At 45.9% G+C, this 16,501-nt stretch overlaps 1 protein-coding gene and 1 long non-coding RNA gene across 4 annotated transcripts in view; one reads left to right on the top strand and one right to left on the bottom strand.

The window, feature by feature from the left end:
• Positions 1–16,501, top strand: part of JAZF1 (JAZF zinc finger 1) — a 231,090-nt gene that overhangs the window by 112,992 nt on the left and 101,597 nt on the right. Inside the window, exon 1 of one of the 3 annotated variants that reach the window (XM_077775405.1) lies at positions 12,136–12,222. The exons of the other annotated variants lie outside the window; for them this stretch is intronic. The gene's annotated coding sequence lies outside the window, so the exon portion shown is untranslated. Of the gene's footprint in view, positions 1–12,135; positions 12,223–16,501 lie in introns of those variants that run through there. 3 annotated transcript variants of the gene reach the window in all.
• On the bottom strand, positions 751–4,692 carry LOC144240971 (uncharacterized). Its single transcript, XR_013337919.1, has 3 exons — positions 4,369–4,692; positions 3,159–3,274; positions 751–1,048 (listed from the first exon to the last, which is right to left on the bottom strand). It is a non-coding gene; the product is annotated as an uncharacterized LOC144240971 (long non-coding RNA).

A 16,501-nucleotide genomic window follows, 5' to 3' on the forward strand; every position in this document is an offset into this window, starting at 1 on the left:
GAGCTCTGTTGTCACTCTTCTTTCCCCTTGACTTGGAACTGGTTGTGTGACATTTTTAAAAATGTTGTCTGTCTACTTGCTGTGGGAGGCATTCCTTCCCTTCAACATGTGAACTCCTCTTTAATAGAAACTACCTCAGTCCCCTTAGCGATGTTTATTTTGAGCGTTTTCCTGTAGAATCACCCTGAATATTAGGTGCATCCTTTAGAAACAAGAAAAGATGCTAAAATATACAAAATGGGGAACCCCCCACGCCAGTGCAGGGAGATGAGTCTGTAAAGGAGGAAGGGGAGTACGAAACGTATGAGTAAATTAATAAAGATGGCCCCCGTTCCTGGTACCTGCTCTCTTTGTGATAAATAATAACTTCCAGTTCTCATTCCTGAAATATTAGACTGCTCGCAAGGTCTCTATGTGAAGATGACCTATTCCCTCACTCCTTATCTCACTGACCAAGTTCTCCAACTGCCTAGATCTGTAGAACTTGTCTGACGGACTTGTTAGATTCGTGTTTTATTGCTGTGTCTAGAGGTCTGTAGTATTTTACATGCTATTCTTGGAATTTTCAATTAGCAAATTTTAATTAACTAATTGAGGTTTCTTATTAAGAACCTTTTATGATTTGTCGTAGCAGTCTAGCTGTGTGTGCGCCCTATTCTATTAAGAAGCCATTAAATCCTTGGAAACAGCCTGTGAATTCATTAATCTTACTGGAATATTGCAGAAGTCTGAGTAGAGAGCAGGGGCATTTGTTAAGGTAGTGTCTTAAAATAGGATCTTCCAGATGATAGAAGGTTGCAACAGTGCAGCTGGGGCAAATGAGGGAAATATAGTTCTCCAGGTAACCTGAAGCACCCCATTTGGATCTATTTTTGAGTCCATTTTTATTCACTTTTTGTGCCTTTATATAAGAAGTTCTGGAAACTTATAATACTCCATCCCTGCTGCAGAATCGACATCCTGCAGAAATATCTTTACAAGGCAAACCAGCCCAAGATGTCACTTTCTCTGAGACCACCTTGAACATGATCCCGTGTGTCACCATTTCCTGGAAAATAAAAAGCACAAAATCGATTTATTTTCTAAATCACTGGAAACCCCTTCTGCAGTGCCAGATGAGAGCCTAACATTTAGGGCACAAAAGCTAGGAACTTCTGGAATAGATGTGGCCCTGTGTTATCAAGTTTAAGCTGGTGTCCTTCACGGTCACGGTGGAGTGCTTTGATGATTTAAATACTGTCCACTTCCCCAGGATAGAACCAAAAGAGGTCTGTATGTCAGATCAAAACGGGCCTTTGTCACTAGGGGGAAAGAGAGTCGTGGAATGCAGACTCAGGGCAGAACAAAACTCAAGCAGCGCAAACTCTCCATCAAGAAATGGCACCGTGAGTTACCACACTTGATTTTGAGTGTTTTGTTTTTTTTTGTTTTTTTTTTTTTATTTCGAGGAGAGAGAGAGAGACAGCGTGAGCAGGGGAGGGTCAGAGAGAGAGAGGGAGTCACAGACTGAAACAGGCTCCAGGCTCTGAGCTGGCAGCACAGAGCTCGACGCGGGGCTCGAACCCACGAACCGCGAGATCATGACCTAAGCGAAAGTCGGACGCTTAACCGACTAAGCCACCCAGGCGCCCCAATTTTGAGTTTTGATGGAAAAGTTAAAGTTTGCCATTATTCCTGTGCAGCCTTGACTCTGTGGGATCTCAGATACATGGACCCCCTACTTCAGAGATAGCACCCCAACAGAGTTCACTACCCCTCTGGCCTCCAGGCTCCCAAGTGGCGGAATCTACAATCTGCAGATGTTGTCCTCACACCGGCCCTGTGTCCCGGAGGCAGGTGTCTATGACAGCCAGGCCTGGCCTCAACCAAATTGGTGAGGTGGGTGAAGTTTGGCATGACTGCGTTTTTTACCCGTTCTCCTTAGTATAACTTCCTGGTGCTCTGGATGTGTGCCACTCCCACATAAAGCCCCCTCCTCCAGAAGGCTATCTCTAGCATTTGTGTGAGGAAAAACATCGTTCCCCTCCGGAGCTTTGAAGAGTCTTGGTTGACGGTAGAGAATGAGGCGTAATAAGTGGCCATTCCTGGTAGAGGGGCAGTAGAGCATCATAATGACTTCTGTTTATAAGGTTCAAGGGCATTGGCTAATCACAGCCTAATACATCACCCTCTCTGATAGCATCCCCGTATTAAAATATTTCTTGAATGCCTGAGTCATAAACCCAAAGAGCGTGATTTAGTAGGGCTCTTTGGGCATGTGGCAAAATTGGTGAGGGTAACTGAGTCAGAAGACCCCTTGCCTTATATACCTAGTTGATCATCTGCTCTCATGGGAACACGGAGGAAGGGCAAAGGATAGATCCACATTAAATAGGTGTTAGCCCATATGTCACTTTATACTCTGCTTCATCATTGAAACTCTCACCGCTGAATAAAGGATCCTGATCCTTAAAGGATCCTTGATCGTTAATCCTTGATCCTGTGTCCTACTCACCGACTTTGCTGGCCCTCCCACTACTTGATCCACGCCACAGCCCCCTACCCCATTCCAAACATAAGTTCATCTCTTCATTCCTCCTGGGCTCCATGAATTCGGTAAATGAAGTCCACGTGTCCCAAAGTGAATTCCTCACCGCATCCCATGAGATGCTCTTCAGAAGGATTCTATAGTCCATTTAAGTTTGGGAGATGTGGTACATCCTAGACACCTATTCGTGGTGTGAGGTTGAAAGATTCACGGTGCAAATTAAAGCCTCTGAGAATTTTCATTTTCGCTAAGCCAACTGATTAACTTTGTTTAGCCTCGGGGTTCCCACCTGTATTTGACTCTAAAGCCCTTTAGGAAATGCTGTGTGAAGTCACAGGACTCACTGTGGCCTCCTATTGTACTCCCACTCCCAGCTGATGGTTTTTGTGTGTGTGAAAACACGCCTTTTCGTGACACCCTCGCAGTCAGTTGCAAAATTTAAAAAGCATCGTCAAGCCACCGAGCAGGCGTGGGGGTTGGGCGAGTGGGTGGAGAGGAGGTCCTGTCCACGTGAGCTCCTAGCATTTGCACCCCGTGTTCAGGAAACAGTTTGTTCCTGACCCACCGAAAGCCTGAAACTCGAAGAATATGAGTCAACTTCTTGTTCTTTTTTAGAAGCCAGGAAACTTACAGGGCTTTGCGGAGGTGATGTCCATTAGGAAAACACTCTAGAAAGCTAATTAAAAGTCTTCGCGTACGGAAAGCATCTCAGAGAAACAAATCATTGCAGTCCGATTGGAAAGGTCTCTGTCAAAAGCAGCCAAGAACATTAACTTAGCACCATTATAAATGAAATGATATAAATTACACCTCTTTTTCTAAAAACACACTGAATTCAGGGAATGCACATTGGCTTGATTTTCATAGGAGTTACAAAGGATATTTCACTTATTACCACGTTTTTCTATTACTTCACAAATCTGGCATCAACTGACGAGTATGCGTTGAGTATGTACAAGACTAAGATATATTTTGAGAAGTATAGGTAGGCCAAACCACAGGAATTTATTGGCCAGCTCCCATAATTGTCATGAAGTTAGGAGAAGTCCATTAAGAGAGTCCCACTTGAGCCTGAAAAGTTAAGTGTGGTGCTCAGAGAGTGATCTTGCTCATAGATCGAGCCAAGCCTGCCGTATCCTCCCCATGGACCTTAACTTTGATGCCTTTGATTTTCACAGAGTAATCACTTTTACTCATGACAGGTGGGTACCCTAAGCCGCCTTTCTTTGAGTTGCTGAATTTGGCCTTCGTTTATGGGCTGACCAATCATGATAGTGAAAAATTGCTGGACTATAAGGCTGGATGTCTTCTTTAGGGAGTGGAGGACAGGATTGATCCCACAGGTGGACAAGAAGGCCCCACAAAAGCCACCACCCTAAGTAAGTGTCCTGTAACTAATGGCCATACTCACGCCCCGCCATGTCCTGCATGGTTAGCATCCCTCTACTGGTACCTACACGCACTGAGCTTCCCGAGGGCCATCTTGGTCAACCTTGTGTAATCATTGGGAGCTCACCCACCTCCAGCCAGGCTGGGCAGGGTAGGTGGAGAAAATTCAGTGAAGGGAAACAGGTAAAAGAAACACTGTGGCACCTGTAACGGGTGTGTGTACCTACAGGAGCTATAATGAGGTGGGCTACCTACCTACCTACCACAGGGACGAAGGAAGTCTGTCCGAAACCTCTGCGATGCCTGTAGTTAGAAGCGTCGAAAGACACGGTTTTACTGGCACCTGGACAGCCTGCCCAGAAGGGTCTGGCTGAGGGGTGAGAGGGACCTGGCAGGGCCCCAGCTGGGGACAGGAGTCAGAGGTCACAACACCCAGCCCCAGGGTCTACTACCTTTGCCGCCACGCTGGGGTAGTGGTAATCCTGTTGCTATGACTTCTCGGGTCAAATGTCCAGTGAGGAGCCAGCCGCGTTATGGTTGTCCAGGATAAGCCACCCGTCTTTTCCCAGGGCCGTTGAAGTAGCAGCGATCATTGCCTTCTCCCAGGCTCAGCCCCTAACTTACGACAGATGCGGTTTTTTCCAGCTCTTTGGTCTGATCTGAAAGGGGTTCAGACATCATTCTCTGTCTTTGTTTTCCAGTTGTTCAAGTTAAATCGATCTTTTTTTTTTTTTTTAATGCCTTTCTCCCAACAAAAGAATGTGAGTGTATACGTGTTGCCGGGCTGGAGTTCTATATATTAGAGATTCTGAGGTTCTAGACCCTTCTGGTTAGGTCACACACCCCAGCCACACTGTGGGTCTTTAGGGAAGCCTGCTCCCCACAGCCTCGCCCTCTCAAAGCTGAGCTGCTCATAAACTACAGGCACTTCAGCTAAGTACAGTGTCCAAGGGCTGGATTTGTCATTTGCCTTGGTAACTAAAACAGCCCATTTTAGATTCAGCATCAAGTTTGTAAATCCTTTTTTATACACGTAAATTGTAATCTCAAATGTTACCTTCCAGATGAATGCCAGAATTGGGTTTGGACAGTTTTCACTTCTTGGCTGAAGTTAACACAAGGCCCACACCTCAGAATGTAGTTCAAGCTTAAAATGTAGCCACCTGCACATTGGATTAGAGGGGCTTGAAAAATTGGGAAAGCGGAGAGTATTTTTAGCACATGGGGCCTCATAGCCTTACATGACTTAACTTTTCAGATTATGTTCGCCAGCTGGAAAAACGTGAGTTTAGTAGTACTAAGGCACCATCAAATATCTGTTCCATGCTTTTAAAACAAAGTAATCTCAGGATTGTGCTAATACTGTAACTAATATCCCATGCTACTGCCTTTAGAGCAGCAAAAAAAAAAAAACAACCCTTTTTTTCTCAACTTAAGATGATTTTGTTTAATATACAAAGCTCTTTGTTGATTAGGCTGTGGTTCCATTTGGTAACATTTAAGGGATCAAATAGGTAAGACTTTTATATTGAATATTGATAGCAGGTGCCTTTCAAATACGTACCATGTTTGTAGTCTCATAAGAATAAACCTATCTTAATGTGTTTTTTCCTGAACATGTTTTAAATGCATTTCTGCGTCTGTACTTAGGAAGAGAAGAAAACAGGCTAAGGTCGATAACATCTGATTTTAATGAAAGAGGAACATGGCTTGTTTTGCTCTCCCAGCCCCGTGGCCGCTTACAGTCCCTTTGCTTCAGTCCCTTTTCCTCGGTGATTCATAGTCGAAAGAGACAAGTCCACTCTCGGCTAAAGCTCAGGCACTTTGGGAAGGCCTAAAGGGATTTGGTTTCTTTTAGCCAGATCCGTATTTCAGCTGTTGGTATTACTTACGAGACCCATGAAAGAAGGTAAACAGAATCGGTGGATTAGACTGTAATTTTGTGCTCACGGGCTGTGTCTGCATTGGCAGAGGGGCCCCTGTTTTGATGGGTGACCCAGGTGAGGCATAGGAACCATTTTACTGGGTGCCAGGATCAATGCCCTAATCCTGTTTTCTATCTGATAAGCTCCAATGGATTCCTCAAAACCCAGCTTCTCCAAAAGGACTTCCCTGACTCCTCCTATCCCTTACAGTTAATTACTCCTCTGTGCAGACTATTACCTTCACCTAGTGTGGAAGTGGTTATGTTTATCTGTGTACCTGCCTTGCCTGCTAGACTGCGGGCTCTTTGAAGGCAAGAGCTGTTTATTTATGCCCCAGGAACTGAGTACAAACTCGCGGTTACACTGAATGGAATTGCTGGCAATGCAGTTGCTGGGAGTACCCGTACCACTTGCCTTCTCATTAACCAGTTTTTCATTCTGAAAGCATTTATGGAGAATCCTATATCAGAATTTGAATGTTTGCTGAGTGACCTAATTTGTTACAGAGGAATAGGCACAGTTAGATTCTTTAGCCACAAAGCCAAGTATGGCTGCCTAGGAAAGAGGACCAGAATCGGAAAAGTAAGCGTATGGCTTTTGCTCTGACATCTCAAATGCATGCTTTTACTTTGTGCTTGCATATACTGCGATAGCAAACGCTTTGGAACCTGGGGAAAATTGCATTATTAAGTAGTCAGAGGCCTGTATATTTCGTCAGGCAACTAGCAGTATTTTTTAGCTTAGCAGAACTAACATATCCAGGAATTTAGGGTCAGGACCATTATAAGCTATCAAAGGGTGAGCTACACTATTATTCCTAAAAAAGTTATCAAGCCCAGAATAAAATGAAAACCAAACTGAAGTAGAGGACATGGGCTTAATAATAAAACTGTTTCTTGAGCCTTTACTGTATGACAGGCACTGAGCCAAACTTCTTGAGTAAGATGAGTAAATAGAAGGAATTAACTCCAGTTTTTAAGTGGTTTATGATCATAAAAATCTGGGCAAGATTATTATAACCATTTATTTAAATGCCATTTTATAAGGAAAATGTAGTCGCCTTATTTTGCATTTGCAGAAAATTAAGAAAGGCTAAGTCCTCTTGTGTGCTACAGGAAGGTCTTTTTTATGATTGAAATTCAGATCGAGCCATCGTTGCATTTTTAATAGAAACGTATTGGACTGATTTGTAATATTGTGTCCTAGGCCTTGGAATAACCATTAATGTACGAGACTGAAACAACTACTTCGTGTAGTTCTTTTTTTTTTTTTTTTAATGTTTATTTTGAGAGAGAGACAGAGTATGAGCAGGAGAGGGTCAGAGAGAGAGGGAGACAGAATCTGAAGCAGGCTCCATGCTCTGAGCTGTCAGCACAGAGCCTGATGTGGGGCTCGAACCCACAAACCGTGAGATCATGACCTGAGCCAAAGTCAGACGCTTAACTGACTGAGCCACCCAGGCGCCCCCTACTTCGTGTAGTTCTGTGCAGTATACCACAGGCTAAGTGTTGGAGTAAATAAAATATCTAGCTCCTAGCACATAGTCCCACTGAGTAGGACAATAAAGAGTTCAAGTTTTGTTAACTGTTTGGTTCAAAGTTAAAATGACTTCAAAAGTCCAGTCCAGGTCTTGCTATATGGTTTTTAATTACTATAGGTTGACAATTATTGGGACCATTATCATAAAAGGCCCATTTATTTTTAGTACAATGTATGCCTATCTAAGAATTACTCAGTGGTCCCCTGGTCATGATGTTTGGCCATTCGTGGATTGTCTTCCATAGATGTATTTTCATCACACTTATAGGAGGATCACTAGACAATCCCAGCCCTTCTTGGGAGGGATAGAGTTCAAGCAGATCTGCTCTAAGCATGTCTAAGAACCCTGGACCATCTTGGGCGCCTGAGTGGCCCTGTCGGTTAAGCATCTGACTTCAGCTCAAGTCATGATCTGATGGTTTGTGAACTTGAGGCCCGTTTCAGGTGAGCCCCACTTCTCTCCCTCTCCCTCACCCTTTCTCTCTTCCTCTCTCTCTCTCTCTCTCTCTCTCTCTCCCCTCCCCTTGCCCCTCATGGGATTCTCTGTCTGTCTCTCTCTCTCTCCCTCTCCCTCTCCCTTCTCACTTGTGCACACACACTTGCTCATTCTCTTTCAAAACAAAAACAAAAAACACTAGACCATTTGGAAGTTAAAGCAGCTTTGCATATTTAGGCCCTCAAATGCTTCACTATTGACCATCTAGGGTGGTACCCAGATGTCGTACCAAGACTTCCGAGTGTATAGACTCAACAACATTGCAGAGAAAAGAGGAAGTTTTACACTGAGATCTGGCTGACACAAGTAATCACTTCTGTAGTACTTTGTAGATAACATAACAGTTTACTATGTGTAATCTCATTTACAGTGTTCATGATGATACTACCAAATCTTGAACCTCAGAAATGTTAACAGATGTCTGTGAAACTCAAAAGGATACCTGTGTCTACTAAGTGTAGTAGGCGGGGTGGGGTGAGGTTATTATCAAGAGCATCATGAAGAGCAAAGAAATCCCCAATGGGTCTGATGCAGAAGATCTGGTAAGTGGAAGAGACACCTGTAGTCAGAAATCCTAGGGTGTTTCTAAGTTGGAGTTGGGAGCCAACAGGGGGTAGGTTTGCCTAAATCTAACGGTGAAACTTGAAGCTCCTAATATACATCCTAGGACGCTTGCAAAGCTGTGAGATAGAGCTTCTTGAAGACCGGCATTGGCTGGGAGGTCAAAATTTAAATGACCACAGAGCCCATTTAATGAGTCAGGACCCATGTGGCAAAGGCGGTCTTCATACCCTGAGCATAGTAGCTCTTTCCTGCATGCAGTTTGGATTCCAAGACGATACATGCAGTCTGCAAGCTGGCACTGTGGGAACCTCAGCCACAAAAAAGGAAAAGGGAAAAACTGCAGTGTTGGGGCAGGCACAACTGCAGAGAGGATCGTGGGAGCCAGATGGTGCCCAAGAGTCAGTACAGTCAACCAGGTACTTCTGTTGAGAGTTGCCTTCTACCACAAACCCTTCCCTTTTCCCCCAGCTCTCCCTGGCCTTCCAGAGTCCTGTATTGTTCTACAGAATTTATCAGAATGACTGTTGAATTGAAGGATTCCCAGGGGGAAAGAAAAGCAGAGTAACAGTCTGGGTAGTGACACAAAGCATGCACCTGCTGGAGCAAGCGGTTTTTATGGGATATGTGTGCAGCTGACAACAGGGCCCACTGAGTCCAGCCTTGTAAATTTGTGGGTGCACATTTTAGCATCTGTCCCAGCCTTCCAAGAATGCAGAAAATGGTGTCTTCTAAGGGCAGATGGTAGGTAGTGACGTTAACGGCCACGTTGTCTGATCCCTGGCACAATTGTGAAGTGGGTCTAGGTGAGAAAGCTTCCAAAATAGACCCCCAAAACTCGACAGCTACCTTTAAATCTTATAGTCTCCATTTTTTTAGTCACCAAGAAGATGGGCTATAGCTTGCAGGAGGGACTCCTTGTTAATGTTACTATCGTGAGAACTGATGGATAAAACTCAGCTAGATTTTTCCACGTTTTGGAAGTTGTGGAACTGTCCACAAGCCCTTGTAGATTATCGGTGTATACAGACCATAGCTGTGCTCCAGTTCCTTACACCTTGGCCAAAAATGTTCCTACGTGCCTGAAGTTGGTCTCCAGAATATGGGGCTGTTGGGATTATTCCAACCCCTTGAAAATACACTGATGCACAAGTGCTAAGTCATCCACTGTCGACATAATGAGAGACTATTACTGAGGTTTCTACTTGGGTTCTTTTTCCATACGCATTGCAGTGTGGTGGGGAAAATTAATGTAGAAAAAGGAGAATGCTTCATTAGGACCTTAAGGTCTGTAATACGTATCACCAGATTTGTTTGATTAGATGAGGGGGAAAAAATAAAACCACCACCTTCCATACGAATTTTACCAAATAGCAGCATGTAGTTTTTATTTGACCGTCTTGGTGGTGAGAAGCTGAAGCACCTCCTACAGTTTCTCTCTTTGTCCAGCCTCCCTGGGTCCAATCAGTCACCAATGCCCCCACGTCCGTGAGCCGCCAGTCCCCAACTAAGCGGCAGCCCGGCACTGGGCACAGTCATCAGCACACAGGCCTCTCTGCGTGTCGTACCCGCCCCATAGCCCCCAGCATCCTCTCAGCCTTTGCAAGTTGAGCAAAGACCTCGGTAACGTGAGGAAAGCGAAATCGGAGAGCAAGGGGAGGCCCGGCCTGGAGGGGGCAGGCAGGGTTGGCTGTTAGCCATCACTGTCATCTCGAGACAGCGAGCGCTGGCGGCGGGCACTGTCAGCATCCAGGTGGGAATCCGTGGGCAGAGGCCCAATAAATTTTCATCAAGCGTTCCAGGGCTTTGATCCTCAGTGAGGAGTGGCTGGTGATGGCAATTTATTACCTCATGTCACTATGGATGTAAATAACCAAATAGAAGGAGGGGATTGTAAACTCGATACATTTCGGATTCTATAGTTTTTTTGGTTGGTTTGCAGATCACCATGGATCAAAAAGGAAAAAATTAAGAAATGTGGACTTGACTAAATTATGTGAAGTGTCCAGAAATAAATGCCCTCTTATAAAGTAGATTCATTTGAAAGAGGCAGAAGCTTCTATGAGCCAAAATGCCAAAAACAGAAGACTGGTGGATTCTTAGTAAACTAATTGTTCCTATTAGATCGTTTTTTATGGGCGGCTACTATTATGTAGTTCTTATAAATCCATTAGCAGAAGTACGTCCGATGATGAAATGAAATTGACTTGTCAACCGAAGACAAAGAAGACAAGACTTTATCTTTTTTTAATGTTTATTTTAAGAGACAGAGAGAGACAGAATGCAAGTGGGGGAGGGGCAGAGAAAGAGGAAGACACAGAGTCCAAAACAGGCTCCAGGCTCCAAGCTGTCTGCACAGAGCCCAATGCGGGGCCCGAACCCACAAACCGTGAAATCATGACCTGAGCTGAAGTTGGATGCTTCACCGACTGAGCCACCCAGGCGCCCCAAGACTTTTTTTTTTAATCTTGGAAGCATTTGAAAGCACTTAAAACTGTTTTGCAAACATAGGATGATATGAGCATCTCCAGGCTTAGTGATTAAACAATCTACCCTACTAGAAAAAGCCACAAAAGCCTAGACTCTGAAGATAACCAAAATGCCTAATATCACTTGCTTTTATTAGGTAATGTGACATGTGGAACAGACATAAGGCTTTTATGTTCACCTCAGCGAGGAAAACAAATTGTTCCGTGAACCTGTTCTAAAATGACCCCGACGTTAGGCAAGTTTTCCTGAAAGCAAAAAACTGCGGGACATTTCAGATTAAATGCAGGGGGCACGAGATAGCATGGCTACCCAGAGCCCTTTGAATTCTTTTCTTCCCTCTTAGGACAGTGGCACTTGTTGGCAGTGTCATTTCTGTCTTGGGGTCTCATTGTCCTTCAAAGGGGCAGAAAAAGATTTGGGATCATTTTTCTCTGCAGGAAACGCCCTGCCTAGCTTCTAGCTCTCGAAACCACACCCTTGTGGGAGTCCCGTCATCAGCTATGATGGGGCTCTTCTACATGTTGGACTTCAAGAAATAATCTTTGATACCTCCCGCTATGCATTAGCATCTTAAAACTATCACAAGACCTTAGAATCCAGATTGGGACTTTGGGGGTCCCGAACTGAGGGAGTAGGGAGGAAAGAAAGCCTTTTCAAAATCTCTCACGACCAGAGCCTAAACACACAGCTGTTGGCCACACTTTTTAGGGCAGTGGCCCTCATTGGCAGTCGTAATCTGTCCCTGCTTCTTGGAGTAAAGAGGAGACCAACATAGTTTACTAAGCACACAGGCACCGCATACGAGACAGTCAACAAAACCCCTCCTCGCCTTTGAATTCACAGTCCTACTTAGTCTGAGTCTTTGTGTAAATCTATGTGATAGAAGTTAAACAGTGGCAAGCCACCTTTGGAGCTGCTCAGTGACCTAGAACAAATGGGTCCCGTTTTTGGCCCTTCCCCCAGGTCACCTAAGGAGATCTTCAAGACACAAATTCCTGGCTCCAGTCTTTAGAGAATCAGGTCTAGGAGGAATGATGTGCCACCCGGGCATTTGTATTCTAATCTTCCCAGTTGTGGTTTGGAGGACGCTCACAGCCCTGCGAGCACAGAGTACTCCACATTCTCAAGGAGACTTGGTTGGTTGTTAGGGGGACCACGGAGACTCTCTGACTCTTCTCTCAGTAGAATGTTCAGGAGCACAGAGGCTGCTTCATCCCTAGTCCCTGTCGGCTGGTGGTGAACAAGAGGCCGTGCACGATCCCAGAGTGCCTTCAGAATTGCATATTAGTCTGGAGGTTAGTTCTTCAAAACTATTTGTCCCTATTTAGAGTGTGTGGAGGGGACTAGAATATTTGATTTCCCTTCCAGACTAAATAAATTTACTGCAGATTTAGTCGTATCTCCTGGTTACCCAAGTAGAGTGAACACTCCCCCAGTGAGATTCTGGAATGCTGCTACAGTTGTGGATATTCTGAGGACTATCCCAGATTTGTGGATCACTTGCAAACTCTGAGAAATGAGTTCTTTTCAGGAACGGTCTGTCCATTCCAGACCAGGGCCACGTACAAGTTATAGAACTCTGGGGTAGAGTCCATTTCTGCCAGGCAGTCCTGGCTGATGCTGCCGATCCTGAGATCCCTTGGTAAGGGCACCCTGATGAACCAGACCCCTGATGTGTGTTGGTTTCTGGTCTGGAGCGAATCCAGTAACCATAAAAATCTGACAGGTGTGATCAGACCTGGTGGGGGAAGCGGTGGTGACTCAGTGCGGGGAGGGGGTTGCTGGGAAGCTCTGGCTTGTTAGGGACCCACGGACCCCTGGGACTGAGGGAGGAGGTACACAGGGCTCTGCTGGTCCACCTCAGGGCCAGAGGTTGGAAGATGCCACACAGAAGCTCAGTGGGGAGAGTCAGGATTGCTGGTCACAGTCCAGAAAGTTCATGCTGGGTGTGGCTCGCCCCACTGGGCTTCCCTGGGTATTTTTTGCATTAACTCTGTCATCATTTTGTATAAAGCCAATACCTACACCCTTAATTCTGTTTGAAATATGTCTTCTTGTTTTACTTTGTTTAGAAGGGTGTTTGTTTTACTTTGTTTAGGAGAGTGTCCAGTAGCTGTGTGTTTAAGCTCTGGCCTTGAAAGATTTTTCAAAGGTTTCTTCCCCCACTCTCCCCACCCCCACCACCAGTTCAGGACCCCGAAAGTGCCAAAGTGGGTTTTCAGACCCCTCCCCAAAGATCCAAGATGGAAGGATTGTTTTCTTGTAGGTCTTGGGATGGTTTTAAGGTGCCCATGCATAGTGGGGAGGTGTCAAACATTTCTTGAATTCGTGTGTTAAGAGTCCCATCGTAGCTGATGATAGGATTCCAAAAAGGGCGTGGTTTTGAGAACAAGAAACTAGGCAAGGGGTTTCCTGCAGAGCAAAACGATCCCAAATCTTTTTCTGCTCCTTGGAAGGACAGTGAGGCCCCAAAAATAGAAATGAAGCTCCCTAGGGCTGGCTTTACTCAGACTGCTGTAGCGCTAACTGCTGACATGTGTTTTTATGAATATCGTTGCTAGTGGAAACCGCTTCGGGCAAATGACAGCACCCAAGATTCTCATGTGACCCCTGCATCATTTTTGGAAAAAAAGTGACTTTACCAAAAACAATAAGTGAAATCCCGCGTCCATATGTTTCAGGCGAGTTCAAGAAACGATTACGTTGGCCTGAGACCAGGACTGGGAAATAAATAGCAGGCATAATTAAGTTTTAAGATGTGGTCGACATTATAAAATGAAAAATTTGATAACGGCTGCTTAAATCTGGCATGCACATACAAAACAAATTATAGTCTACCGCTTAAGTCACAGTTTGTATCTCAGATTACTTAATTTTTTTCAGTAGACGTGTGTCGACGGGCATATTTTTCAAAATAGGAAGCCCAATGGCAAATGGTAGGGTACCCCAGAAAATTAAGGGATCTGTCTGCAGGCAAACAAAGGCCTATTAAAACCTAACGCACTGTTGACTCCACCTTTGAGCCACCACACTTTCTATTGAACCGGATTCACGCATAGAACGATCTGGAATACGGAGTCCTACGGGTAGGACTCTCCTAGCACACCGGACACATATATTACATTCCTTATTACTAAAGTGTTTGGAAAGATTTAGCTCCCTTTGTAGTGTTCAGAGAGCGTTAAATGGTATCAGACCATCGCGCACTGCCCAGTGGGGCAGTAACTTTCATGCGAAACTCATCTATAGAGGATGTGTTTCCATAGTTTCTGCGAAACCTTATGTGGAATTTGAACGTACGCTTAAGGACACACCAAGGAGGGATGCGGTACAAAGTAATTTCCACATCAGCATTGCACTGTGTCATAGGAATCAAAGGAAGTGTAAAAATCGGGAGATGGTCTTAAGCCTACGAGGTTCCATTCCCAGTCAAAACCTGGGTTGCCCTTGACATCCTCAGGATGTGGGACGTAGGGCCGCAAGGTATCTCTGTGGAACGCACGTAGTCTGCCAACACCCTGGAGAAGGGGCTGTGTCTCTTGCCCCCAGATAACAGCCACACTCACCAAAGCAAAACGCAGACACACCTGCTGGATAGGGAAGCGATGAATGCTCATGCAGAGGGGCAACCGGAACGCCACTGGGAAGAAAACCGGCTCACACGGTGTTTATGAAACACCTGATTTACACCCTCGTGGCACTAACTTGGCATCATCCGGAGGGGAAAGACTGGCTCCCTAATTTGAGATTGAATGTGAAGGAAGAAATGAAGCAGGCCCGAGGTGTCAGGGAAGAGAGAACACGTTATCTCAGAAGGAAATGACCGCATTCCTCTTTCTTGCATCTCCCCGGATCTGTCGCGGGACACCCTCATCTGGGTCTCATTAGCCATCTGGCCGCGCAGCCTCCTGCTGGTAGCAGAGGCATCTACCCTGCCTTCCTCTCCCCCGCATCGTTTCCCACAGCCTCGAATCCTGCTTGCAAGCCATCTTGGGTGTGGCCGCTGGGGAAGCATCATTTGGCCCCTCACTGGACAGGATGAGCTCTCTGTCCCTTGTGCATAGACCACGCGGCCCAGATGTAGAGAATGGGAACATGTGTATTTTCATGGGGGTGGGGGGTCCCTTCTTGAGCTGGCGCCCATCTGGTCTGGGAAAATTCAGAACCATTTTGGAGGAGGTTGCCTCATGTCATGCTCCGAACCGCTCCACTGCTCTGGGTTCTTGTCAGGCTGGCTCAGGGCGGACAGGCAGGTGAGGCAGGCAGGTGGCCGTGTGGCGGAATTGAACAGTGGTGAGATGTCCACTTGAAAACGCAAGCCTCCCTGGAGTCTCAAAAGTCAGGGAAGAGGAGGTTTGTGCCCCCAAAATTCCCGCCTAAGGCTGAAAATGCCTAAGGTCGTGTGATGAAATCGCACCCTCTTACCTCACCCCCTGGAACCCCCTGCCCACCATGAAAAGATAGAGGCTTGGGATTCGGGCTTGGTCCTGCCCTGCCGCTTCGTGGTTTGTCACAGCAGAAAGCCCGAAAGGCATGTATTAGTTATTGCTCCTTATGATTAAAATGGCCCATAACAGTGTCAGGCAATATTCTCAGGCCAACATCAACTTCTCCCATGCTTGCTACTGAAAGCATTTGTCTGAGTAAATAAGATACACTGAGGGGTCCCCCCTGTTTAGGCCAATGGGGGCTTTGCCTTTGGCTCACTCTGGCCGGGGCCCCAAAACCTGCCAGTTGTGGGCTGCTATGCAACTCCTTTACCCCCCCTTAACCTAGTCCCTGATCTCCAAAGGGAAGATGATAAGGGCTTATAGTGTGGCTTCGACAAAGTAAAGCACTCCCCACAGCGGATGCCCTGGAACGAATGCCCGTTTCAGTAAAATGCTGCGCCTTTCGCTGTGGCGAAGGCAGGGCTGTGCAGTGTTTGCCTCAGGTGATCTTTCCAAAGAGTCTCATCCTTGCTTTTGAAGAGGTGAAGGCATCTGCACCTGTAGACAGGAGGCTGTAGTGAATGATCTGTAGAAGTAACTTTCAGCTCAGCTCTTAAATTCTGACTGCGGTAAAGAGGGAAGATTGAGCGACAGGATACACATAAGAGTGAGCAGTTCCTAAATGATACTTGTGTCCCATCCTATCTCGATCATAGGAACAGAAACACAGAGACGGTGACCTGGTGTTCATCACCCACTGTGCGACGGCACCATGCCAGGTGTTTTGACACGTGTTACCTCTTAATCCTTGCACCAGACCCCCGTCCATGGGGTGGATGGTGTTGGCTTCCATTTTTCAGCCAAAATGATTTCTTCCGAGTAAGTGACAGAGCTGGAATTGAACTCGGAGCTGATACCAGATGCCCTAAAGAGTTATAGAATTGTGCAGCTTTGTGCCTCCACCTCCCTCGTTCCCGCTTTCCAGTAGCTTCCCTCCTGTGGGCCATGCTTAAGCTCGCATAAATTTCAAAAACGGCCAATTCGTCCTGCCGGACAGGCCATAAGTAAGACGCATCATAATTAGCTATGTCTGATTGACCTCCTGATGTCCTAAGCTGTAGCCCCTAATTGTATGGGGGGGGGG

The sequence above is a fragment of the Crocuta crocuta genome, unplaced genomic scaffold (genome assembly GCF_008692635.1).
Source record: "Crocuta crocuta isolate KB4526 unplaced genomic scaffold, BGI_CrCroc_1.0 scaffold197, whole genome shotgun sequence".
Taxonomy (NCBI): domain Eukaryota; kingdom Metazoa; phylum Chordata; class Mammalia; order Carnivora; family Hyaenidae; genus Crocuta; species Crocuta crocuta.